This window comes from Nannospalax galili, unplaced genomic scaffold, assembly GCF_000622305.1.
Source record: "Nannospalax galili isolate Female #2095 unplaced genomic scaffold, S.galili_v1.0 scaffold674, whole genome shotgun sequence".
NCBI lineage: Eukaryota > Metazoa > Chordata > Mammalia > Rodentia > Spalacidae > Nannospalax > Nannospalax galili.
In genome coordinates, this window is record NW_008335202.1 from 1,132,680 (window position 1) to 1,153,260 (window position 20,581).

Consider the following 20,581-nt stretch of genomic DNA (forward strand, 5'->3'; position numbering starts at 1 on the left):
CCATTGTACAGATTAATTTCTTAGAGTCATGCAGAAGTTCTTTCTTAAATTACTGGGTTTTTTGCACAAGACTAGCATCCTATACTTTTATGAGTACACATATACATGTTAACTGAGATAGAAAGCTTTAAGATGAGGAAAGAGGAAATAGAATCATAGGATCTATGAGTAGGTAGGAATGTTGGAGATCACCTGACACCATACCAAAATTTTATAGTTGAAACACTGTGGATTGGGGTGTAGCTCAGTGATACAGCACATGCCTAGCATGCACAGGGCCCTAGGTTCATACCTAGCACAGCAAACAAGGGCTATATAGCTTCCACACATAAAGGCAAGAAATCCTGTTTGTAGTCCTTTTCCTCAGCTGAATTTCCATTCTGTTGCCATCTCAATTGAGCTAGAACACTGTTTCCCCCCAGCAATTCCAAGGATCAGACCCAGGGCTTCATATATGCTAAGCAAGGGCCCTACCACTGAGCCATACCTACCCAAACAGCACATTTTCAACACATGAAGGAATCTTGCCACGGCTTCACCAGCTGGGCCAATAGTCTGTGGTCTTGAGGCCTTATTTGCACAGAGAGTGTCCTTTCAACAATGGTGGGGGGATGGCGGGGAGTGCATGTCTTGAAAAGATTTGCTGCTGGGCATTGGAGGAAGCAGACACAAGGCCACTGTCTTCAGGAGTTCCCTGGGGTCTACTCTTGTCCTCTACCCATTGGAAAGGGCACTTCCTCTCTCCTCCTTCTTGATTCATGTTTGCTTTGAACATTAGTTTGTTTAACGAATATCACTACATGCTCTATTTACAATACACTCACATTCTTTAAGCAAACTTATTTTTGAGATTTATAAAATACATCACTGCTACAGTTGTTTATTAAAGTGTGGGGGACTTGATTTCTGTAGGATTTTCAAATAAGAATTGCTGGAGGGAAACAGTGTTCTAGTTCATTTAAGGTGGCAACAGAATGGAAAATCAGCTGAGCAAAAGAACTGGAAACAGGGCTTCTGGCTCTAAGGTAGTCATTATCTGTGGAAGCTATTCAGCCTTTGTTCATTTGTTGTGCTAGGTGTGAACCTAGGGTCCTGTGCATGCTAGGCATGTGCTGTACCACTGGGCTATACCTCTAATCCATGGTTTTTCAACTATCAAATGTAGGTATGGTGCTAAGTGATCTCCAAGATTTCTACCTACTCCTAGTCCTGTACTTTTATCAAGCATTTAAGTACCTACAAAGAAATGCATGTACCATTTAAAGAAGTTCTAGAGTTTTTTTTTTTTCTTAATAAAAAGAATCTATTGCAATGCCACTGAAGATCGGTTTCTGCTTAGACATGTAGTTTCTAAATATACTTTTTCAAAGGCACACATTCATAATGGTTATATAAATTATTTTTGCAAAGACAACTACGAAGGCCTACTGCAAACATGCTCAAGGTCATAGCTCTTAGACAGGTAAATGTTCTCTTGCCCTCTGCTGGCTAAATTGAGACCTCCTGGAGAGCATGTCAGGTAGATACCCATGTGGATCGCAGATACAGCCCGGTCCCAATCCTGCTCTCTTTTAGGTCCATTTCACAAATGCCTCCCTGACAACTTTTACACTAACAATAAAAATCTAGATTTGGACCCCCACTTCTTATCAAGGCATCTGTTACTCAGTGATTCCATTTCATGCAATTGTCTGTTCTCCAGTATCTTTTGAATTAACCCTGCATCCTTTGATAACATTGTATTATACACTATAGTATTCCTGAACTGTCTCTGCTACATAATTAAGAAAGTTATCAGCAAGCACACCAGGTGTGTCATTCCGTCTTGGTTTTTAATTGCTTGGTGTTCTTATCTCTCTAGGCTTATTTACATTCACCTCCATCAACTATTACGCATTCCCAGGCATCTCCTGCCCATGTGCAGTGATCAAGGCAGAGCATACACACTTAGGTAAGGCTAGTAAGGCTATCCTTCCCTCTGTGCAGCAAGCAAAGAAGTGTGAACCAGATCACAGCACCAGATGCATCCCTGTCCTGCTGGTGTGGACCCAGCTCACTATGAAAGGTCTGTCCACTTAGACCCTGCTACCCTCTTCTCTCTCATGACATCCTCAAAAGTCTATTATTCTGGGGGAAGCTCTGCAGCAACTGCTGCTCTCAAATTTCAATTACCCCATTGACATCTAAATTGAAATCTATATGGTTGACTTTTCATAGGCAAAATTCTAGATTCTGATGAAAAGTGTTCTGGAAACAACTGCATTTGTGCTGACAGGTACAGACTTTTTTCCTGTCATTGCAATAGAGTATTTACAGTCATTACAGGCAATGTAAAGATGATTTAAAGTAGACAAGAGGATGTATACGGTTATATGCAAATTCTATACCATTTTACAGAAAGGAGTTGAGCATCCAAAAATGTTGATGTACTCCAGGGCCCTGAAAGTAATCCCTAGTGGATACTGATGGATGCTTGTATTATTCTGTCTCCTACTGATGCTAAAGGTTATATTTTTTTTTCTTAATTATTTTATTCTTTAATTTCTTGCTCTTTTGGCCTTTTGTACTTTTTCCAGAGGATGGGTGTGTGGAGAGATTTCAGTTTAGGTGGTTGTAATTATTATTGTATAGGAAACAACAGACGTGGGTTTTTTGTTCTGTCAGAGAGTGAGGATGGGAAAAACAGTGAGGTGAAGTCATGGACAGTTGTCTGGAGGAGCTAGAGACAATGTACCAGGAATTAGAGCCGGTTTGTGGGAATATGTTTAAAGCCGGACCACTCAGCATGGTTGTAGGCTTTCCTCTGGCCACGTTCATCTGCATCCTGTTGTGGTTCTGCTAAATGAACACAGAGAAATGTACAAGGAAAAGCTTGACACTCCTGTGACACACAGAAGCAGGCCGACATGCTGTATCCCTAGATGGGAGGCTGCTGTGTCATACAGATCAATTATCACACAAGAATGTTCAGGAAAGCCTGAAAAAGCAGCATGAGAATCTAAAGACGTGAACTAGTTGTTCAGAGAAGAAAAAGTCTTTTAAAAGAAGGTAGTCTTAAATATCTGAAAAGCTACTTAATCCTCCTTACATTTAGAGAAAAGTAAATTAAAAGCATTTCAAAACATTGCTGATAGGCAAAACTCAAAATGTTTGCTAACACCTTGCATTGGGGGGCTGCAGAGGGTTTGCTATTCTCATTGCTGGAGAGAAAGCAAATGTCACAGCCTAAGGGGAATAAACTGGAACTCAATAATACAATCACGTTTGCATTTACCTGTTGAGGTAGCACTGCAGCTATCTGAGCAGAAGTGTTCATTGTGATGCGATTTGTGATAGCAAAAGATTATTTGCATTTATTTGTTTGCTTGCTTGCTTCTTTTTTGTTTTTCTTGAGACAAGGTCATCAGACTGGCCTTGAACTCACAGAGATTCCCCTGCATCTTCTTCCCAAGTGCTGGAATTAAAGGTGTGCATCACTACAACCAGCAGATAACAGAAGATTATCAGCAATCCTCAACATCAATAGAGGGACCTGTTAAATACACTATGTGGCATCCACAAATTAGAGGATAGAGCAGCTGTTAAAAGGAAGAATGTTCCTTAAGAACCAAGATTCTGTGGCTCTTTACCTCAGGGGTTAGAGCACTTGTTTTATAAACCAGGGGTCTTGAGTTCATATCTTATTGGGTCCTATAGCATCTAATTTGCTGGGCACAGTGGTGCATGCCTTTAATCCTAGCGCTTGACAGAGGCAGGATGATCTTTGTAAGATTAAGCCCAGCCTGTTCTGCCTAGTGAGTTCTTGGCCAGCTGGGGCTACAGGGAGACCCTTGTCAAGAAAGAAAGAAGAGAGAGAGAGAGAGAGAGAGAGAGAGAGAGAGAGAGAAGAGAGAGAAGAGAGAGGGAGGAGGGAGGGAGGGAGGAAGGAAGGGAGGGAGGGAGGAAGGAAGGGAGGGAGGAAGGGAGGAAGAGGAGGAGGAGGAAACGGAGGGAGGGAGGAAGGGAAGGGAAGGGGAAGGTAAAGGAAAGGAAGAAACAAAACCACCAAAAACCAAACCAAAACAGAAAACCCCACAAAACCCCCAAGATTCAGAATAAGAGATCAGATGAATATTTAGATAAAGATATCTATAGAGAGCTATCTTTTGTGTAAGAAAAGAAGGAATAAGAATGTTTGTTTTATTTTTGGCCGAAATCAAAAGCCCTTGGAGAATAAATTTAAAAAATTATGAAAGGTGATTTCTCAAAGGGAACAGAATAAAGACAGAGGAGATGGAGTTGGAAGTGACATTTCTTTAAATACATTGATCAATGTAGATGCTTTATAAATTTGAAGACTAATAATAAAACAAAATGAAAAGGGGGAATGAGCCAACACTGACATAGAAAACAAATGAGTTTAAAAAGATTATCAGGCCGAGGACTGCATGCCTCCGGTTGCTGATCCTCCACTGTGAGCCTGCTCTTTGTACCCCAGCCACAGGAGGGCAAGGAGTCTGCACAATTCCTTTCAATTGTATGTATCGTCTCGCCTATTTTTTCTTACTAAACAGTTCCACACAGCATGCTTCTTTGTTTTGTTCGTGGATTTATCCATACAATCTACATGATGTCTGGCACATAGTAGGTACTCAAAAAACAAGTGTTGAGTGAATGAAACTCCTGTGAGCAATAAGCTATTCTTTTTCTGTATTTCTTTGAATGCCCAAAGCTAGCATGAGTACCCAGGTGACCTGATATATTTTTATCTGAGCCCAGATTTTTTTTTTAACAGAACTACAACTGCATTTCTGTCCTTACTGACATTTATTCATGTCTGGCCAACAGCCCTGGCCCCTGCTGCTGTGACTTTATCTGCATCTGGCAGTCCCCAGCAGCCTAGACATTGCCCAGTCTCATGCTGTGTTGAAAGTGGCTAAAATGGTCAAGGATTTACTCTCCTTTCTCCTTGGTGGACTTCCAGCCAGGCTGCTTTGTGGAGTCTTGGAGCAATCGCTCCCTTCCTTTCTAGTCAACTTCTATATTTTGGATACCTGGAGAAGTAAATTTCTCTTTTAACAAAGTCTATATACAAACAGGGAAATTCCTTTCAGTAGGTCTGCTTTAATGATAGCCTGGAGAGATCTGAGGGTCACTAAGAATAGCATCAACCTTCCCACACCCCTCAGCATTTCATTCCTCAGCATAAAACTTAGAAAGCTGTGTTCTGGGAATGAAACAGGATTGGGGCTGGGTCTACCTCAGAGAGGTGGGTCACTAACTCACCTTTCAGAGATTCCATTTCCACAGTCTTTCTTTAAAGTTCTAAAATTTTGTTTGTTTGTTTGTTTGTTTGTTTGGTGTGTGTGTGTATATGTGTGTGTGTGTGTGTGTGTGTATGTGTGTGTGTGTGTCTTATACATACCATGACACATGTGTGGCAGTCAAAAGACAGCTTGTGGGAATCAGTTCTTGCCTTTCCCCATATGAGAGTCCTGGGGATTGAACTCAGGTTATCGGTCTTAGTGGCAAGCACCTTTATTTGCTGAGCCATTTTGCTGACCCTGAACACTTATCTTTCTATATTAGCAAATATATATGTTAAACCTCCAACACAAGGACAGTTCTTCATTAAATGAAACTATTCTTTTTTCTTTTAAAGACTCACTATTTCTATGAACAATTATAGGCAAATAAAATCAGTAGGAAATATATCAAAATATAGACAGCTACCACCCTTGGATGGTGAGGCTATTATGCTTTTTATGTTGGTGATTAAATTTTCCTGGACCTTTTATATCTCGTAAAATAACTTTATAGTGGTCTCATAATCAAAACTGTTAATAGAGGAATGATTTCTATGATCTTTTATAGTAAAAAATTTCCAATTCATTTTGCATGATTCTATCTGGTTTCTCAATAATAACAAAAGTTAAACTAAATTAAAGAAGTGGTATGTGTTTGTTTCATTAATAAGCAGGAGAATCAATGAGTTCCTAGACCCAGGGCTAAGTAAACAAGACAACCTGCAACATAAATAAGAGCTTAGAACGAGGAGTGGATCTTTGTAGAAATGTCGAAGTCAGAACTTTTAAGATCTGGTGGGCAGCTGGCAAGTCTTTGAAAGTACTGACTAACAAGAATCTCATTGTCAAGGAATAGGCTAACAGAGTGTTCTCCGGGAACCAGATCACTCTGTGTCAGGAGGTGCCCCCTTCAGAGGAGCTGGACAGACAGGCATGGAGAAGGAAAGCAGGAACATTCAGTGACGATAGCACCCTCGGTGATCAGCGTGGAGAAGGGCCGTGTGGACACCCCCATGGAGTGGCACTGTTTGCATCACAGCAGGGACATGGAACTCCCCTAGGTTGGACAGTACAATCTCAGAGACTGGTACACAAGAAGAAAGAAGTAACCGAGGTGGTGGTTGCTGCTCTCTGAACCACCAAGCCCCTCCTCTGTCACTTGCACAGGCTGTGGTCAGGGTTGCAACAAGAGCCGTGGGGATGGAGGAGGCCCTTATCAGCCCTCACACCTGAGGCTTCTAGCCACTCTGTATTTCACTAGTGAGGAGATAGGAAGTGGAGTTAGAAGGAAACAGGGCAAGGAGTGGTCGACTAAGACCTGAGAAGGCAAGGTTTTTGCAAATACTGGTTTCCCGGTAACTGCAGATGCTGAAAGTCTTTTTTGTTGTCATTTCTGACAGCATCAGCCAATTCTGTAACTCATGCTATCTGCAGTCTGTTATGGAGCTGAGCAGCCTAAACATCAGAAGGAGCCATTTCATAGTTCAACAGTGTGGGGTAAGGGCCAATTGCTTTCTAAAGAGACAACCTGTAACAGATGCAAGACATCTTTAGAACTCTAGTTCCCACGAATGGAATAGATAAGGTTAAGAAATTAATAATGGAGCGGTGCTTCATCCACTAGGGCACACATCTAACTCTCCCCCTTAGCTTCACTTCCATCCATTTCCACTTTGCACAGGTCTCTGACTTGCTCCTTCTCATTTAATTCTTCTGAGAGCCCAAGCAGTGTTCCCAGTGAAAAGGATGGCACTTGTTTCTGCCCAGGGCATCCTCTGACTTGAAGGTGAAAATTCCCAGGTGTCTGTAAAGGCACCTGCCCATTTAGCTCTGCCTCAGGAACTGAGATAAGAGGCTCCTGCTCAGAGAAGGAAAATAACCAGTTGGATCAGTAGGGGAAAGGCTGGAGGATAAACAGGTCTGAGACAAAGAGGTCAGCTGTAAGTGGGTCAGGAGAGCAGAGTGGGCCCTGGAATGCTCTCTGGGAGGCCTGCCACTGAGGATTCAGTCCTGCAGTCACCCCACCCTCTCCAGGGGCAGGGTGACTCAGCACTTCCTATTATTATGAAGAGCAAACCCAGGAGGTCCTATCAAGGCTGACTTCTGTAAAACCGCACAGCTCTCCTTCTGGTTCCTGGTACATTTTTTATCTGTGTAGTAAAAGATTGTTCCAGAAGGGATGTGTGCAACTCATCCCAGTATTTGATGTTCTTTTATGCCTTTTTCAAAACTTAAACCAACGGCCTGGGGCTGGTCAGGCTTTGGGCTGGTACTAGCTACTTTATTTAGGAGTATTATCCCATAACAACTAGCATTTATTGATGATCACTAGATGCCAGTTCTGTGGGATCAACTTTACATGGACAACTTGAACACGTCTCAGAAGCTGATGACAAGGTAAGGATCGCCATGTCTATTTCCAAGAGAAACTGGAGACTTGGAAATGTTCAATTGTTCAAGGATTGAGAATCAAACTCAGTCCCTTTGATTTAAAAAAAAAAATTATATGCCTTTGTGTGTATGTGTGTGTGTCAATGGACAACTTGAAGGAGTCTATTCTCTAGGCCCAGTGTCTCTATTCCTTGAAGAAGATAACTCTTACGTAACTGAGTCATTGACTTTGCCAATTAGAGAATAGGAAAGAATCTGAAATATGTAACAATTTGGGGTGGGAGTGTAGTCAGATAGGCATGGAAAACTTTGGAGCTTGGGGTTCCATAGTGGAGGTACCTACCTGAAAAGTTGGTAGATACTATCAACTGCCAACCCAACTTCCTACTTCAGTGTCTCTACTGCCTTCATTCTTTCTTCCAACTGCACAATGAGAGGTGCCCTAGACTTAGGACTAAAACCTCTAACCTTTTTTTAAAAAATCATTTTCTCCAGCAATGTCTTCAAACAAACTTAAATAATGTCTCCTTCAGGAAAAATAAAACAAAAACAAAACCTTTCATAACTCTAAAGTTCTTCATAATCAATACTTTCTTGTCTTTTAAAAATATTTTACTTATTTTTATTTTATGTGTATGAGTGTATAGGCTGCATGTGTGTAAGTGCACCTGTATCATGCAATGCCCGAGAAAGTCAGAAGAGGGCATTGGATCCCCTGTAACTGGAGTTACAGACAGTTGTGAGCTACCATGTGGGTGCTGGGAATTGAACCCAGGTCCTCTGCAAGAGTAGCCAGTGCTCTTAATCGCTGAGCCATCTCTCCAGCCCCTCTATTTCTCTTCTTTCATTTACTTTCTTGGGGTGATGGTGATGGAGAGTATTGAGGATTGAACCTAGACCTCATATATGTTAAGCAAATGCTGTACCATTGAGCTACATTCCAGCCCTCATTTCTGTTAAACTTGATTAAATGGTCTGTACTTTCTGTCATTTGTTTATTGCCCAATAATTTTCAAGAAACCTGGCTTCTGCTTCTACTACTTTACAAAACATTCTCTCTTTCTTCCTCTCTCTAACATACACATATTCTTTACTGGTTGTCCCTGACATTCCTCTTCCATCTTCCATCTTCCTTTTATGGAAAAAATTCTTTCAAGTTTTTTTTTAGTTGGACATATAGATGATTGAGTATAGGCATTTCCCAGCATCTCTTGCAGTTGGGTGTGTGCACCTATCTAGGATCTGGGGCAACTTGTGGCTTCCCTAAAGTTAGCTCTTCATCCTGTCCTTCCTCTTTTGTTCTCACTGCTGTTTGAAATTAATCTTGGGTGACAAAGCTGGCATGCAAAGGGACAGCAGTGCAACTCTGCCAGCCCTGTACTGATTGCCTCTGGATCTTTACCTGAGAAATAAACTTGGACTGTATTTTCATCATTTTATGGTAAAGCTCCTTTGTTAAAGCATCTCAGCAAATACTTTACTGTTCTAGCTTGTTTTCTGTTGCTGTGATAAACACCATGACCAAAAGTAACTTGGGAGAGGAAAGGGTTTATTTGGCTTATGCTTCTGGTCCTAGTCCATCACTGAGGGAAGCCAGGGCAGAAATTCAAGGAAGGAGCTTGAAGCAGAAACCATGAAGAAATACTACTTATGGGTTTGTTCCCTCTGGCCTGTTCAGCTAGCTCTTATTTATATAATCCAGGCTCATCTGTCCAGGGTAGTACCACCCATAGGGGCTAGGCACTTCTACATCAATTAGCAATCAAGACAATGTCCCACAGACATGCCCACAGGTCAATCTGATGGAGAAAATTCCTCAGTTAAGGTTCCCTTTTACCAGGTGTGCCAAGTTAACAACCAAGATTAGCCATCACAAGCCTACACCTTGTCAACTTGACATACAAATATGTCACCATTAAACCATAACCTTTCATTTCTTGTTTGTCCCCAAGATCTAATGTTAACTTTGATATTACAATATAAAACAGTCAAATTTTAAAAGTGTCACAATCTTAAAAATTTCAACACTAGAAGCAGAACCCAGGGTTTCTGGAAGATGGCAGCATCCAGATCCAAGACCAGAGAGGCAAGTTTGCCTTGTTTTGGTCCATAGGGTGTTGGCCTCACCTGGAACATGGAATGGTGCTGCTGTGTTACAACTGCAATGTGGCCATCACTTTGACCCCAAGGCCAGTTCGGACAATGCCTGTATACACTACTCAGGTGTTTCTGTCTTTCATGATGCACTGAAGGGTTGGTCTTACTATAAGTGAAGAACAGCTGATATTTCTGACTTCTTAAGCATTGTAGGCTGTACAAAAGGTAGACAAATAGTAAGAAGCCACCTGAACCAGTCAAGCTGGAAGTCAAGACTACTGAGGAGAAACTATCTGAATTAAAACCCAAGTTTCAGGAGCACATCAGTTCAAGCCCTTAAACCAGTAGAAGCAATAAAAAGGCCAAGCCCAGATGAACCAATAACAAGTCTGGAATTAAAAAATATCTGCTTTCCTAAAACAAGCACTTGATAAATGTAAACTGTCATCAGGGGAATGAAGATAAAAAAGAAAAGATGAAATTAAGATTGGGACCTCTTGTAAAAACGGAGGATGTTCAAAAGTCTAAAAGTCTGTGTCTGTCATTTTGGAGTGCCTATTTGCCACGAGGGGATGAAATATTGGAGCTATTGTAGAAGAAAAACTTCTGATTTTAATACATGCTTAGCCCAAGAGGGCTGTACAACAGGGAAACCTGTGTGGAATAAAAAGGACGCTGGCGGGGGAAAAGTTGTTCTCTGCAGACATGACTGGCACCAGACTGGGGTGAGGTCACCATCTCAGTGTATGCTACAAACTCATTTCCAGAACTTAGCTGAGTAGAAGCAAAAGCAACTAGTACATTGTTGAATGTGCACATTGTATTGGAAGGATAGAAGGAATTTCATCAAAATGTGAAATTCTGAGATATGATTGATATTAAGTGAAGTTATGTAACTATGACTACAACCAGACTGAGATCACCATGATACTGAACTTATGCAGTGGGCAAATCTTGAACTGCCCACAACCAAAAAGCAGGAGAAACAAAAAGATATTGCAGATTGATTGGAAGAGAAACAAAATCTATTGTCTAGTTCAGAGCTGTTAATGTGTGGTGAAGTAATAGCTTGCTGCTGTAATCTTTGTTTTTGAATTTGGCATTTTAGGGTCATCATGAGGTTCTTAAAAACCAAAGTCAGTTAAAATTTTGTGCCTCCCATTTTCCTTTTAAGTTCCATAATATTAATTATTCATTTCTCCTCATCAGTCGAATCATAGCTGTCACCCCATACTCAAAGAAGCTGGAAAAGAACCCATAAACATAATTGCAATAGTCTTAGGATACATGATTATAGGCAGAGAAAGAAAAAGGGACATTTGGGGGCTTGGGGGTTGTTTATTTGTTTACCCCTGATATTTCTGTCATCCCTTACTTAGGAAAAGCAAGGTGGAATGTCACATTTGAATTGGCTTTTTTTATGGACTTTTGTTCCTACAATACTTGAAAATCTTTAGGGAAAAGGTGAAAATTCTAGTATTGTTTTTCCCTGAGGGATGTTTACTTTTTCTAGGACTAATTTTGAAGCAGTTCAGTAGATAAGGAAGAATGCATGCACTGGCTAAAAAAACTATAATTTGCAATTAATTTAATTTCAAAAGATTACATCAATACCCATATTACTTGCCAAGCAGTACAATTTGTAGGAAACAATTAAGATTATGGAATTATTAATTTGATTAAAATTCACCATTTCATAAGGGTAAGCAATAATATTTAAAAATCACATAAAAGTTGTTATGATGTTATAACTAAATTGTGCCTGATTTATAGTCTAAACCCTCTTAAGGATTATCTGATCTCCCTTATGAAAAACTGTATCTGTAAAATTATAAACCTAAAGCTTTGCTGAAATTCATTAAGGTATGTGTTGAGGTTTGAAACTGGAATGCCCCTACAGGCTCATGTTTTGACTTCTTGGTCCTCAGCTAATGACACCAACTTGAAAGCTGTGGAGCCTTTAGGAGGTTGGACTGGGCCTTTGAAGATTATACACCCTGCTATCCTGCTTTTTTAGCTTTCTGGTCAGGGCCACAGAAAGAACCTGTGTCATGTTCCTGCCACTGTGCCTTCTAGGCTATGATAGACTGTACCCTCAGAAACCATGAGCCAAAATAAACCTTTCCTCCTTAAAAAAAGATTTCAACACTAAAAGTCCAAGGTCTCTTTAAAAATCCGGTCTCTTAAACATGAGCTCGTGCAAAAAAAAAAAGCAAGTGGTATGCTTTCTTGTTCTAAGAGTGAAGAACAAGAGGACAGTTACAATACTATCAGAGTAAAATCAAAACCCAACAGTGTAAAAAGCTCATGATTGTCATCTGTGACTCATTCACAATCTTCCAGGCTCTATAGTGCTTAGGCGTCTTCACTTCTCTGGCTCTGTCATCCACAATACGCACAGACTTGTAGGTACAGGCTGGCTCTACTCCACACTTGCCACTATCCTTGGTGGAAATCCAGTGGCCCTGGAATCTCCAACATCTTGGGGTCTCCACTGCAACTAAGGCTGCACCCTTTCCAATGGCCTCTTCTGGCCTTTCTTTAAGGACTCTGACTCTGTCACAAGGTGCCAAGCCTCAGCTTCTTTCTATGACCCCTTCAATCTTGGGATCTTCACTGCAACTGAGGCTTCACCTTTACTAGTAGCCTCTCAGGGTCTCTCTGCAGGGATTCCAACCCTGCCACAAGGTGCAAAGCCTCAGCTACTCTCCATGACCTCTTCATGCCTTCAAAATCAGTACCATGTGGAAGAGTCATATACATTATTTGCCAAGTTCTTCTGCCAACCCAATGTGTAGCCTTGGCCCCCTTGGATTAAAGCTTCAGTGTGCTAACCTTGAGGAAATAATTCCCAGAAGATTTCACCTCAATAAAATTGTTCTCTTATTAACCACAGCTCATTTTTCAGCCCAGCTAACCAGCATCCATTGTCCCAACAAAGTTCAGAAGGCTTCACTTCCACAGATTCTTAATTGAGCTATAGCACATGAATGACCTTGGTGGAGTCTTTGCTTCCCTCTGATACTTCACAAGCCAGGCTTGTTGGTTGCATTTCTATCCACATTCTTATCTTCCAAGCTCCCATTAGAACAGCCCACTGAGTCTGAGGACTCAATGGCTTTTCTAGCCCAAAGCTCCCAAGTCCTCCCTCCCAAAACAACACAGTCAGGTTCACCTCTTGTTACCAATTTCTGTCCTAGTTAACTTTCTGTTGCTGTAATAAACACTATAGCCAAAGCAACTTAGAGAGGAAAGGGCTCATTTCTTCTTAAGGGTTATAGCCCATTCGTTGTGCCCAGAGAACGGATCCCCAAGAATTACCCACGGAGTCCAGAGAGCATGCAAGAACAGTCTTTATTCGGGCTTGAGCTTGGACTCTCAGACCAAACTAACGTGGTAGGTTTTTCTGAGAGCCCCGATTGCAGGAGGAGGGAGCTTTTCATAGGTTTCAGACAAAGGGAGGAGGGGAATGACAGAGTTATATTTTGATTGGTCCGAAGAGCCTGTGCGCTGCCAACATACTTTTGAATTGATTGGTTACAGTCTTGGAGGCCTCTCATTGGTGGGTGCTGCCTTCAGGGCTGTGGAATGTGCTATTATCTTCAGGGCTAGAAGACCCTGTTTATTCCTTATAGGCCTCAAACCTACCCAGGCCCCCTGGACATGCTTGGGCTTGCCTAGTCATTGACCATGAGACATCACGAAAATGGAGGAATCAGCAGTCAAAATGGGGACGGTGGAGTTTGTCCCTCAAGCCAAGTGATTTACAGAAGCGAAAAGAGCAGTTAGTCCTAAATAGGGGCAGGGGCCTAAGGAGTCAGGGGGAGGGGGCCAAGGAGGAGGGTTCCACACATTATTGAGGGAAGCCAAGGCAAGAACTCAAGGCAGGAGTTTGTAGCAGAAACCATGGAGGAACACTGCTTACTGGCTTGCTCAGCTCGCTTTCTTATACAGGCCAGGCTCACTTACCTAGGGGACGGCACCACCCACAGTGAGCTGGGCCCCCCTACATCAATTAGTAATCAAGAAAATGCCCACAGACATGCCCACATGTCAATCTGATGAAGGAAATTTCTCAATCAAAGTTCCTTCTTCCCAAGTGTCTCTACTTTGTGTCCAGCTGACAAAACTAACACGCACATCAGGTTAACCTGCAGAAAAAGTATTTTGGATGACTGAACTGCAAACAGAATTCTGAGAAGTCCATAAGAGTGGAAACAACACCAGTTTGAAAGGTTTGAATTGATTGGTTGGATTGATTGATTGATTGATTGGAGATAGTCCGATCTATGGTATTAGCATTTAGAATGAAGAAAGACTGAATCTGAGAAATACTTAGGAATAAATGGGCATGACTTGATGGCTGAAGAGGAAATAAGAAGAGGGATTAAAGATGACTCGCGGGGTTCCAACCTGGGAGGCTGGCTAGGTGAAGACAATAATGTTAGTGCTTTTTGCTGTTACTTAACTGTGATAGTGAAGCTTCACTGTTAATTTGTCTGGGTTTGGAATCACCTAGAAGACATACCTCTAGGTGTGCTTTAAGGGAGTTTTATTTAACTGATGAGGGAAGACTCACTCTGAATGTAAGTGGCACCATCTATGGGTTGGGGTCCCAGACAGAATAATAGGCTAAAGAAAAACATAGAAAGTGAGCTGAGCACCAGCCCCTCCCCTGCCCTGTTCCTGACTATATCCAGTCATCTCGAAACTCCTGCTGTTACAACTTTCCATCTGACAGATGAACTGCATACCCTTTTAAACCATAAGTCAAAATAAATCCTCCTTCCTTAAATAACTTTTGTCAAGCTTTTTGCCCAGCAATGAGAAAAATAATATGCACTTACCCATGAGGGTTATTGGAACTTAATCTTGAGGCTCCCTTCTTTGTATGGGCCTATTCAAAGGCTATGGAAGAGACCGTGGTGATTTTGTATTCTAAAGTCGGTATCATTTTTCTTAAAGCAGTTAAGAGTTGCAGATACAAAACCTAAATCCCCTCCTGCTGGTCCCCTCCCAGTTCATCCCTCTTATTACCACCTGATCAGAAACAGCTGCCATGGTTGTCAGTCCTACACATGTGTCATCATGCCCTTTCCCTTTAGTAACTTGGCAGTTTAACCCAAGTTGCCTTTTGCCTCCTCTCTCTAAAATTAATTTCCTGGAGGATGCTTACTGTTTCAGAAAAATAACTCTGACCTGTTTGTCACATCCTGTAAGACCTGCCTGCCAACAGAGGTGCTTTCCTGTGATCATTCTGCTGGACTTCCTTGTTTGCAGTCATCTTCTTGATTTGTTTTGATATCAACTGTGGCTTTTGTAATGTTAAAGACTTAGCTAACCTCACACTTGGAATCTTGAGCAGTCATTTGGCAATGAGAGCTGTTTGGGGTTTCTCATACCTGAAGAAACTGGCTGGCTTGAGCAAACATCACTCTTGGCTGTGGCCAAGGGGCACAGTTAGCATGTGATTACACTTTAAAATTCTGTGTTTTTGTGATGCTGAGCCAAAGGCAATTTGCATTTTAGAATCTAAACCTTTGAGCTTTGGTTATTCAATAGTTCTGGTATCTGGACTATAGCATGCTGTCTCTTGCAATCACAGGGCTGGCCTGGCCCCATTCTCTCATCTACAAGAAGAGCTGCTTTCATCATTGTTCACTTCATTGTCACCTGATAAATTACTTCTGAGAATTTTTTGTTATCTGAGCAGCTGCTGTACCATGTATGAGAAAAATCTAATTTCACTTTCTAAGCTTTTTTCTCCTCATAATATCCCGTCTGTTTCAACAGATTCTCACTCAGAAACACTAAAATGGAGTTCAACGCATCAATTTATTATCTCGTCCATCTCAATAAACAAAGCACTCTCACTTTGTTCTTATTTTAGGAAAAAGACAGGCTTAGCATCTTTCTGAAAAAGAACATACCATACAATCGAATTACACAATCTGCAGCCCACTTAAGCTGTTCCTTGATAGTCCTTCAGAGAGTCTATTATGAGGAAAGGTGTTACAGAAATAAAATAAATTTAGACTGTTTCTCTTATAAGAGACTTCTGAATGATATCACACAGTGCTGGTGGTTCATATCAGATCTTTCTCCAGCTCCTTCTTCTCATTTCTTCAGTTTCTCCATGACTGTAACATGCTGCTGGATACAAATTAGAGGTGCAGTGAAGCTGTTGGCACAAGCCAAGACCCAGGGACTTGATAAAAGGAGTTGGGAAATGACCATCATCATTCCTCATTAAAGCAAAAGTCATTTCCAGCTAGGCATGGTGGTGCATGCCACCATGTAATCCAAGCAACTGGGAGCTGGAGGCACAAGGATCAAGAATTCAAGGTTATCCTCAACTATAGGAAGTTCAAGGCCAGCTTAGGCTATATGAGGCCCTGTTTTAAAATGGACACCAAAAAAGGAGTCATTTCTACAAGGAGAGTAAGAAAATTTCAATCTAAACAACATTGAGCAGGTAGAGGAGTTGTTTATTCATTTCTTCTTTAGGAAAATAATGTTTTCTTTATCCTTACTCCCTTCTTTTACCCCAGGCCTTCTGGTGTTTGAAGTACTTTGGAGGATGTGGGGTGGTTTGTGTTAGTGGCTGGAGCAAAGCATGCAGAGAAGCTTAGAAGCCTGGGAAAGGTGGGTAGGAGATAGCTAAGGGCATCTGCTAAGGCTTGAGCAGGTATGGACTCCACACCAGGGCCAAGGATGGAGGAGGTGCTCGGTCCTCAAAGGTTTTCAGAAGCGTGAATTTGGTAAAAGACTAAGCTTCCTTTCAGTCATACACAGTGTGAGCTCTGATCCTTACTGCCCTGGGAAGTCTTATAGAGAAAAGTTTTAACATCTCATCTCGTCGATCCAAAATCAACTCTAATGAGCCCTTGTGCATGAACAGGGATAATTCCTGCCCATCCCCACACACATTCACTACTAACCACCGTTCATCCTTTTTCTGTTTCTCTTCTGTTGGTGATTCACTAAATGGAAGCAGACAAAAGAGAAAGTATTTTACACAGAGAGCTAGAAAGATATCAAAGACCCACATACCAGCTTGCAGCAAGTCCCACTTCTAACCTCTCAGCAGCCATAGTCACATTACAGAACCTGAAGTAAGTTTCAAGCTTCTGGGCTAGATGAAGTGCTACAGGCAGTCAATGGCTGCCAAATGAGAATCAGTTTTCTTCAGAGATGAGCCCAGCGCCTGATAGGTTTTCCAATTTTAAATGATCAGCCTTAAACACATGCGTATGGGCAACACTAATTAGACTAAGTTGTATAGATGTATCATAATTATAGAAGAAGAGGTCATGAATTCAAGAGGGGGCTGGGGACATGGGAGGAATTAGAAGGGGAGGGGGAGAGGTAAAATGAAGAAAATACAGTGTATTTATGTATGAAAGTCTCAAAAATTTAAATTAAAAGATTTTTCCAGCTTCTGGACTTCATACAAATCAGCATGGTACTCCTCAGACAACGGATACAGTTGCTGCCAAAAGGTGAGTGAGGGAAGAAAGACCATTCCTCAGAGCTCCTTCAATTTAGTGTTTGTCATTATAAATCCTTGCAGTGGGTGGATTTAACGTCCCTCTTTCTTCTTCCCCACTGCCTTTTCTCATCTTTCTTTCTCCTACCCTCTTGCTTTTTCCCTTTTTTGTGTCCTTGATCCTAGGACATTTACTGATCATTATTTTTCAAGCTATGTTGCTGTTACCACCAGTGTCTGAGCTCCCTGTTGTTTCCATCATTAGTGGCTTAGAGGACGCAAAGGAAGCTGAGCAAGCATAAGGCTAGGCCAGAAGACTACTGATGAGACTTTTCTGCTTAAAAATTACAAAATGAAGACACATGGCATTCTTTGAAGTGGTGTCCTATTATCTATTATGAATTTAGATTGACTGATCTTAGTATATAAATGTATGACAATAAAATGCCAGTTGCTAACTCAGCAAGGCCACTCCAAGCTCCTCTTTGACAAATGGGCAACTCACAGGTCTACTCTCCCAACTATTGAAGAATAGGATGGACACACATCCATTTAGCATGTTCTGCTGAGATCACCTAGAGTCCAAGTTATGAAAGAGGTGCAATAATTTATTTTTAGACTTCTAGCTGGGGTTTGCCCTCCCATCCCCACTGCTACTCTGTGTCATCCTCCTCCTGGGTGTTGTAATAATGGGAGGAAAATATCTAGGGTGGTAGGCAACTCCCTTGTCCTGACCTCCATAGCCTGTTTGTTTTTATTTTTAGAGTTAATATAGAAAACATAAAAATTTTACATATTTATGAGGTATCAAGTGACTTTTCGAGGCACACACACCTTGTGTAATGCTGAGGTCAGGGTAAACAGACCTATCTCCTCACATCATCTCTTTCTGTGCCATGTGCATTTGTAACCAAATGATTACTCTGCCTCAATGGGAAAAGCAGAAAATCACAGTTTTGAAAGTAGTCTCTAAACACAGAAGGAAAGGGACAATCAAGTATGCCATCTACTCATTAGGATCTTTTTGGAGTCTCTTTATGTTAAAACTCCAGTCACCTGAGGCCTCCATCCTTATAAAACAGCATCTCTGTGTTCTGTCACTGACATAGATGTTTGTGTTCATAAGTATTTTAGCTATTCTGGCATCTTCCCCTTCCCAAGCACTCCATAAATATTTAGTAAGCCAACAAGTGATTTTTGTTGCCTATAATAGTAATGTTGGAAGCATGAGCACAATTTAATACTAGAAGATGTTAGTCATCAGACCAACCTCTTAGTCATGTCCTTTGTTGCCTTCTACTGAAATTACATGGACATGAATGTCCATGACACTTCACATTCTACTTCTTTTCATCCATTTATTTTGACCGTCCAAGTTGATTGTTACATGACTGAGGAGATAGTTGGTAAAGTACTTGCCATTCAAGCATGTGGACCTGAGTTCAATCCTCAGCAAAAGCCAAGAATGGTGATGTGTGCTTGTAATCGCAGCACTGGGAAGACAGAGACAGGTGGATCCCTGGGGCTTGCTGGTCAGTCAGTCTAGTCTAAATGGTGACCCCAGGTCCCAGTGAGAGAACCTGTCTCAATGAAAGAAAGCAGCAGATGCTTCCTGGGGATTGATGCCTGAGGTTGTCCTCTGGACTCCATACACACATGTATACACACATGCGCCACACACATATCAACGTACTCGTATACACACTCAGTTGTTGCATTCTAGGCATTGTAACTGTAAGTGGTACTTTGTCTATTTTTCCTAAGTCTTGCAACAAGTGCTGTAAGGAATCATCTTCATGTTTCGTTCATTCACTGGTTCATTCAACAGCTGTGCACTAGGCTATGTTGGATGCTAATACCACAACAGTGAACAAAACAGACAAGATCTCCATCTTCATGATACTTAGCTGCTGAACCTTAGAGAAAGTACCTGAAATCATGGGACACACTAAGTACTCATGCCAAAACTTGCATTGGTTCTGAAAAACTGATTGTTGTTTGTAAGGAGTCAACACCGTGCCAATCCTTTTCACCTTGGCTCATTTGAAACCCTCCCACAAATCCCCTGCATTCTGTTTTATTACCCCCAATTTATAAATTCGGAAATTGTACTGTGAGAGGTTAAATCCAAGATCACAGAGCTAGTAGCTGGCAAGGCTGAGATCTGTATGTTTCTCAGCTTAGCTACAGGGACCATGCTGCAGCCACTTGATCACTGCTGCCTGGCGCGGCAGAGAGGATGAAGGGCTATAGGCCCTGCACTGTAGGAGCTTGGGGCCAGCAGGCAAGTAAAATGCAATAAAGTACCAAGTAGAATAGCCTTCGGGTACCCAGAGAGTATAAACAAACTGCTTGTGGCATCAAGGAGGGATTTAATCTGACAAGTCCTTTAAATCTGAGGACAAGGGAAAGGGCTCTATTGAATAGATCTACAGGATATCACTTTCCAGTAGAAAATGACCTATTATTCTCAGTACAAACACAAATGATGGGATTATTTTGCTCGTTAATCCTTTTGTTGTTGCTATTGTTATTCAAAAAATACATCCATTATATAAAATTTATTGAGTGAGAGAATAGCTGTCGCACTGTGAGACATTTCAATTCAGAGATGGTAAATTGTTTTAAAATCTGTAAGTGTGTCTTGCTCTGTTCAAGGTATTTTAGAAACTGAACACACTGAAATGTTAGACTGTAGTCTCATATTCACTGAAACTCAGTAATTAAGCAACTGCACTGTAAATTCTTCAAGTGAAAAATTACATAAAGTGTGATAAAATTAAATAACTTCAATCTCAACTGCACAATATTTTTCCTATAATTTCAGAGATTTCATATACCATCTAAATTTCACCGGAGTGTCTTTTGGACCTGAGCTCACATGCCCACACTATTTTAAACAATAATTCACAAACAAACAGTTACCAAATACAACCTAACACTTATCCCACTTCATTTAACAACTTCTGAGAAGTTTCAAATACCAGCTTAACCCAGCTCCTTTGAGATGCTATTGCGTTCACATTGCAAGCTGCCTTTTCTGGATACAAAAATACCTTATTGGTAATAATTTACTTTAGATTACAGTGACTGATCATAGCAGCACCATCTTTCCATGAAGCGTCCTCAAAATCAATCCAAAATGTAGCCTCTGGTCAATCTAGAGTGTTTCTGAATGCTTTAGAATTATCACACTGACCATCAAAATATGAGTAACTCCAGGGTTTATTTCTCATAGGAAGTGAAGTTTCCTAGAACAGTGAGTCATTACTAAAGCAGAGCAAGCCTGGAAACGGCTCCCTCAATAATCCAGCCAGTG

At 41.3% G+C, this 20,581-nt stretch overlaps 1 pseudogene; it reads left to right on the top strand.

Moving 5' to 3' along the window:
- Positions 1-9,815: 9,815 nt before the first annotated feature.
- LOC103731432 lies at positions 9,816-10,780 on the top strand (annotated as a pseudogene).
- The last annotated feature ends 9,801 nt before the right edge of the window (positions 10,781-20,581 follow it).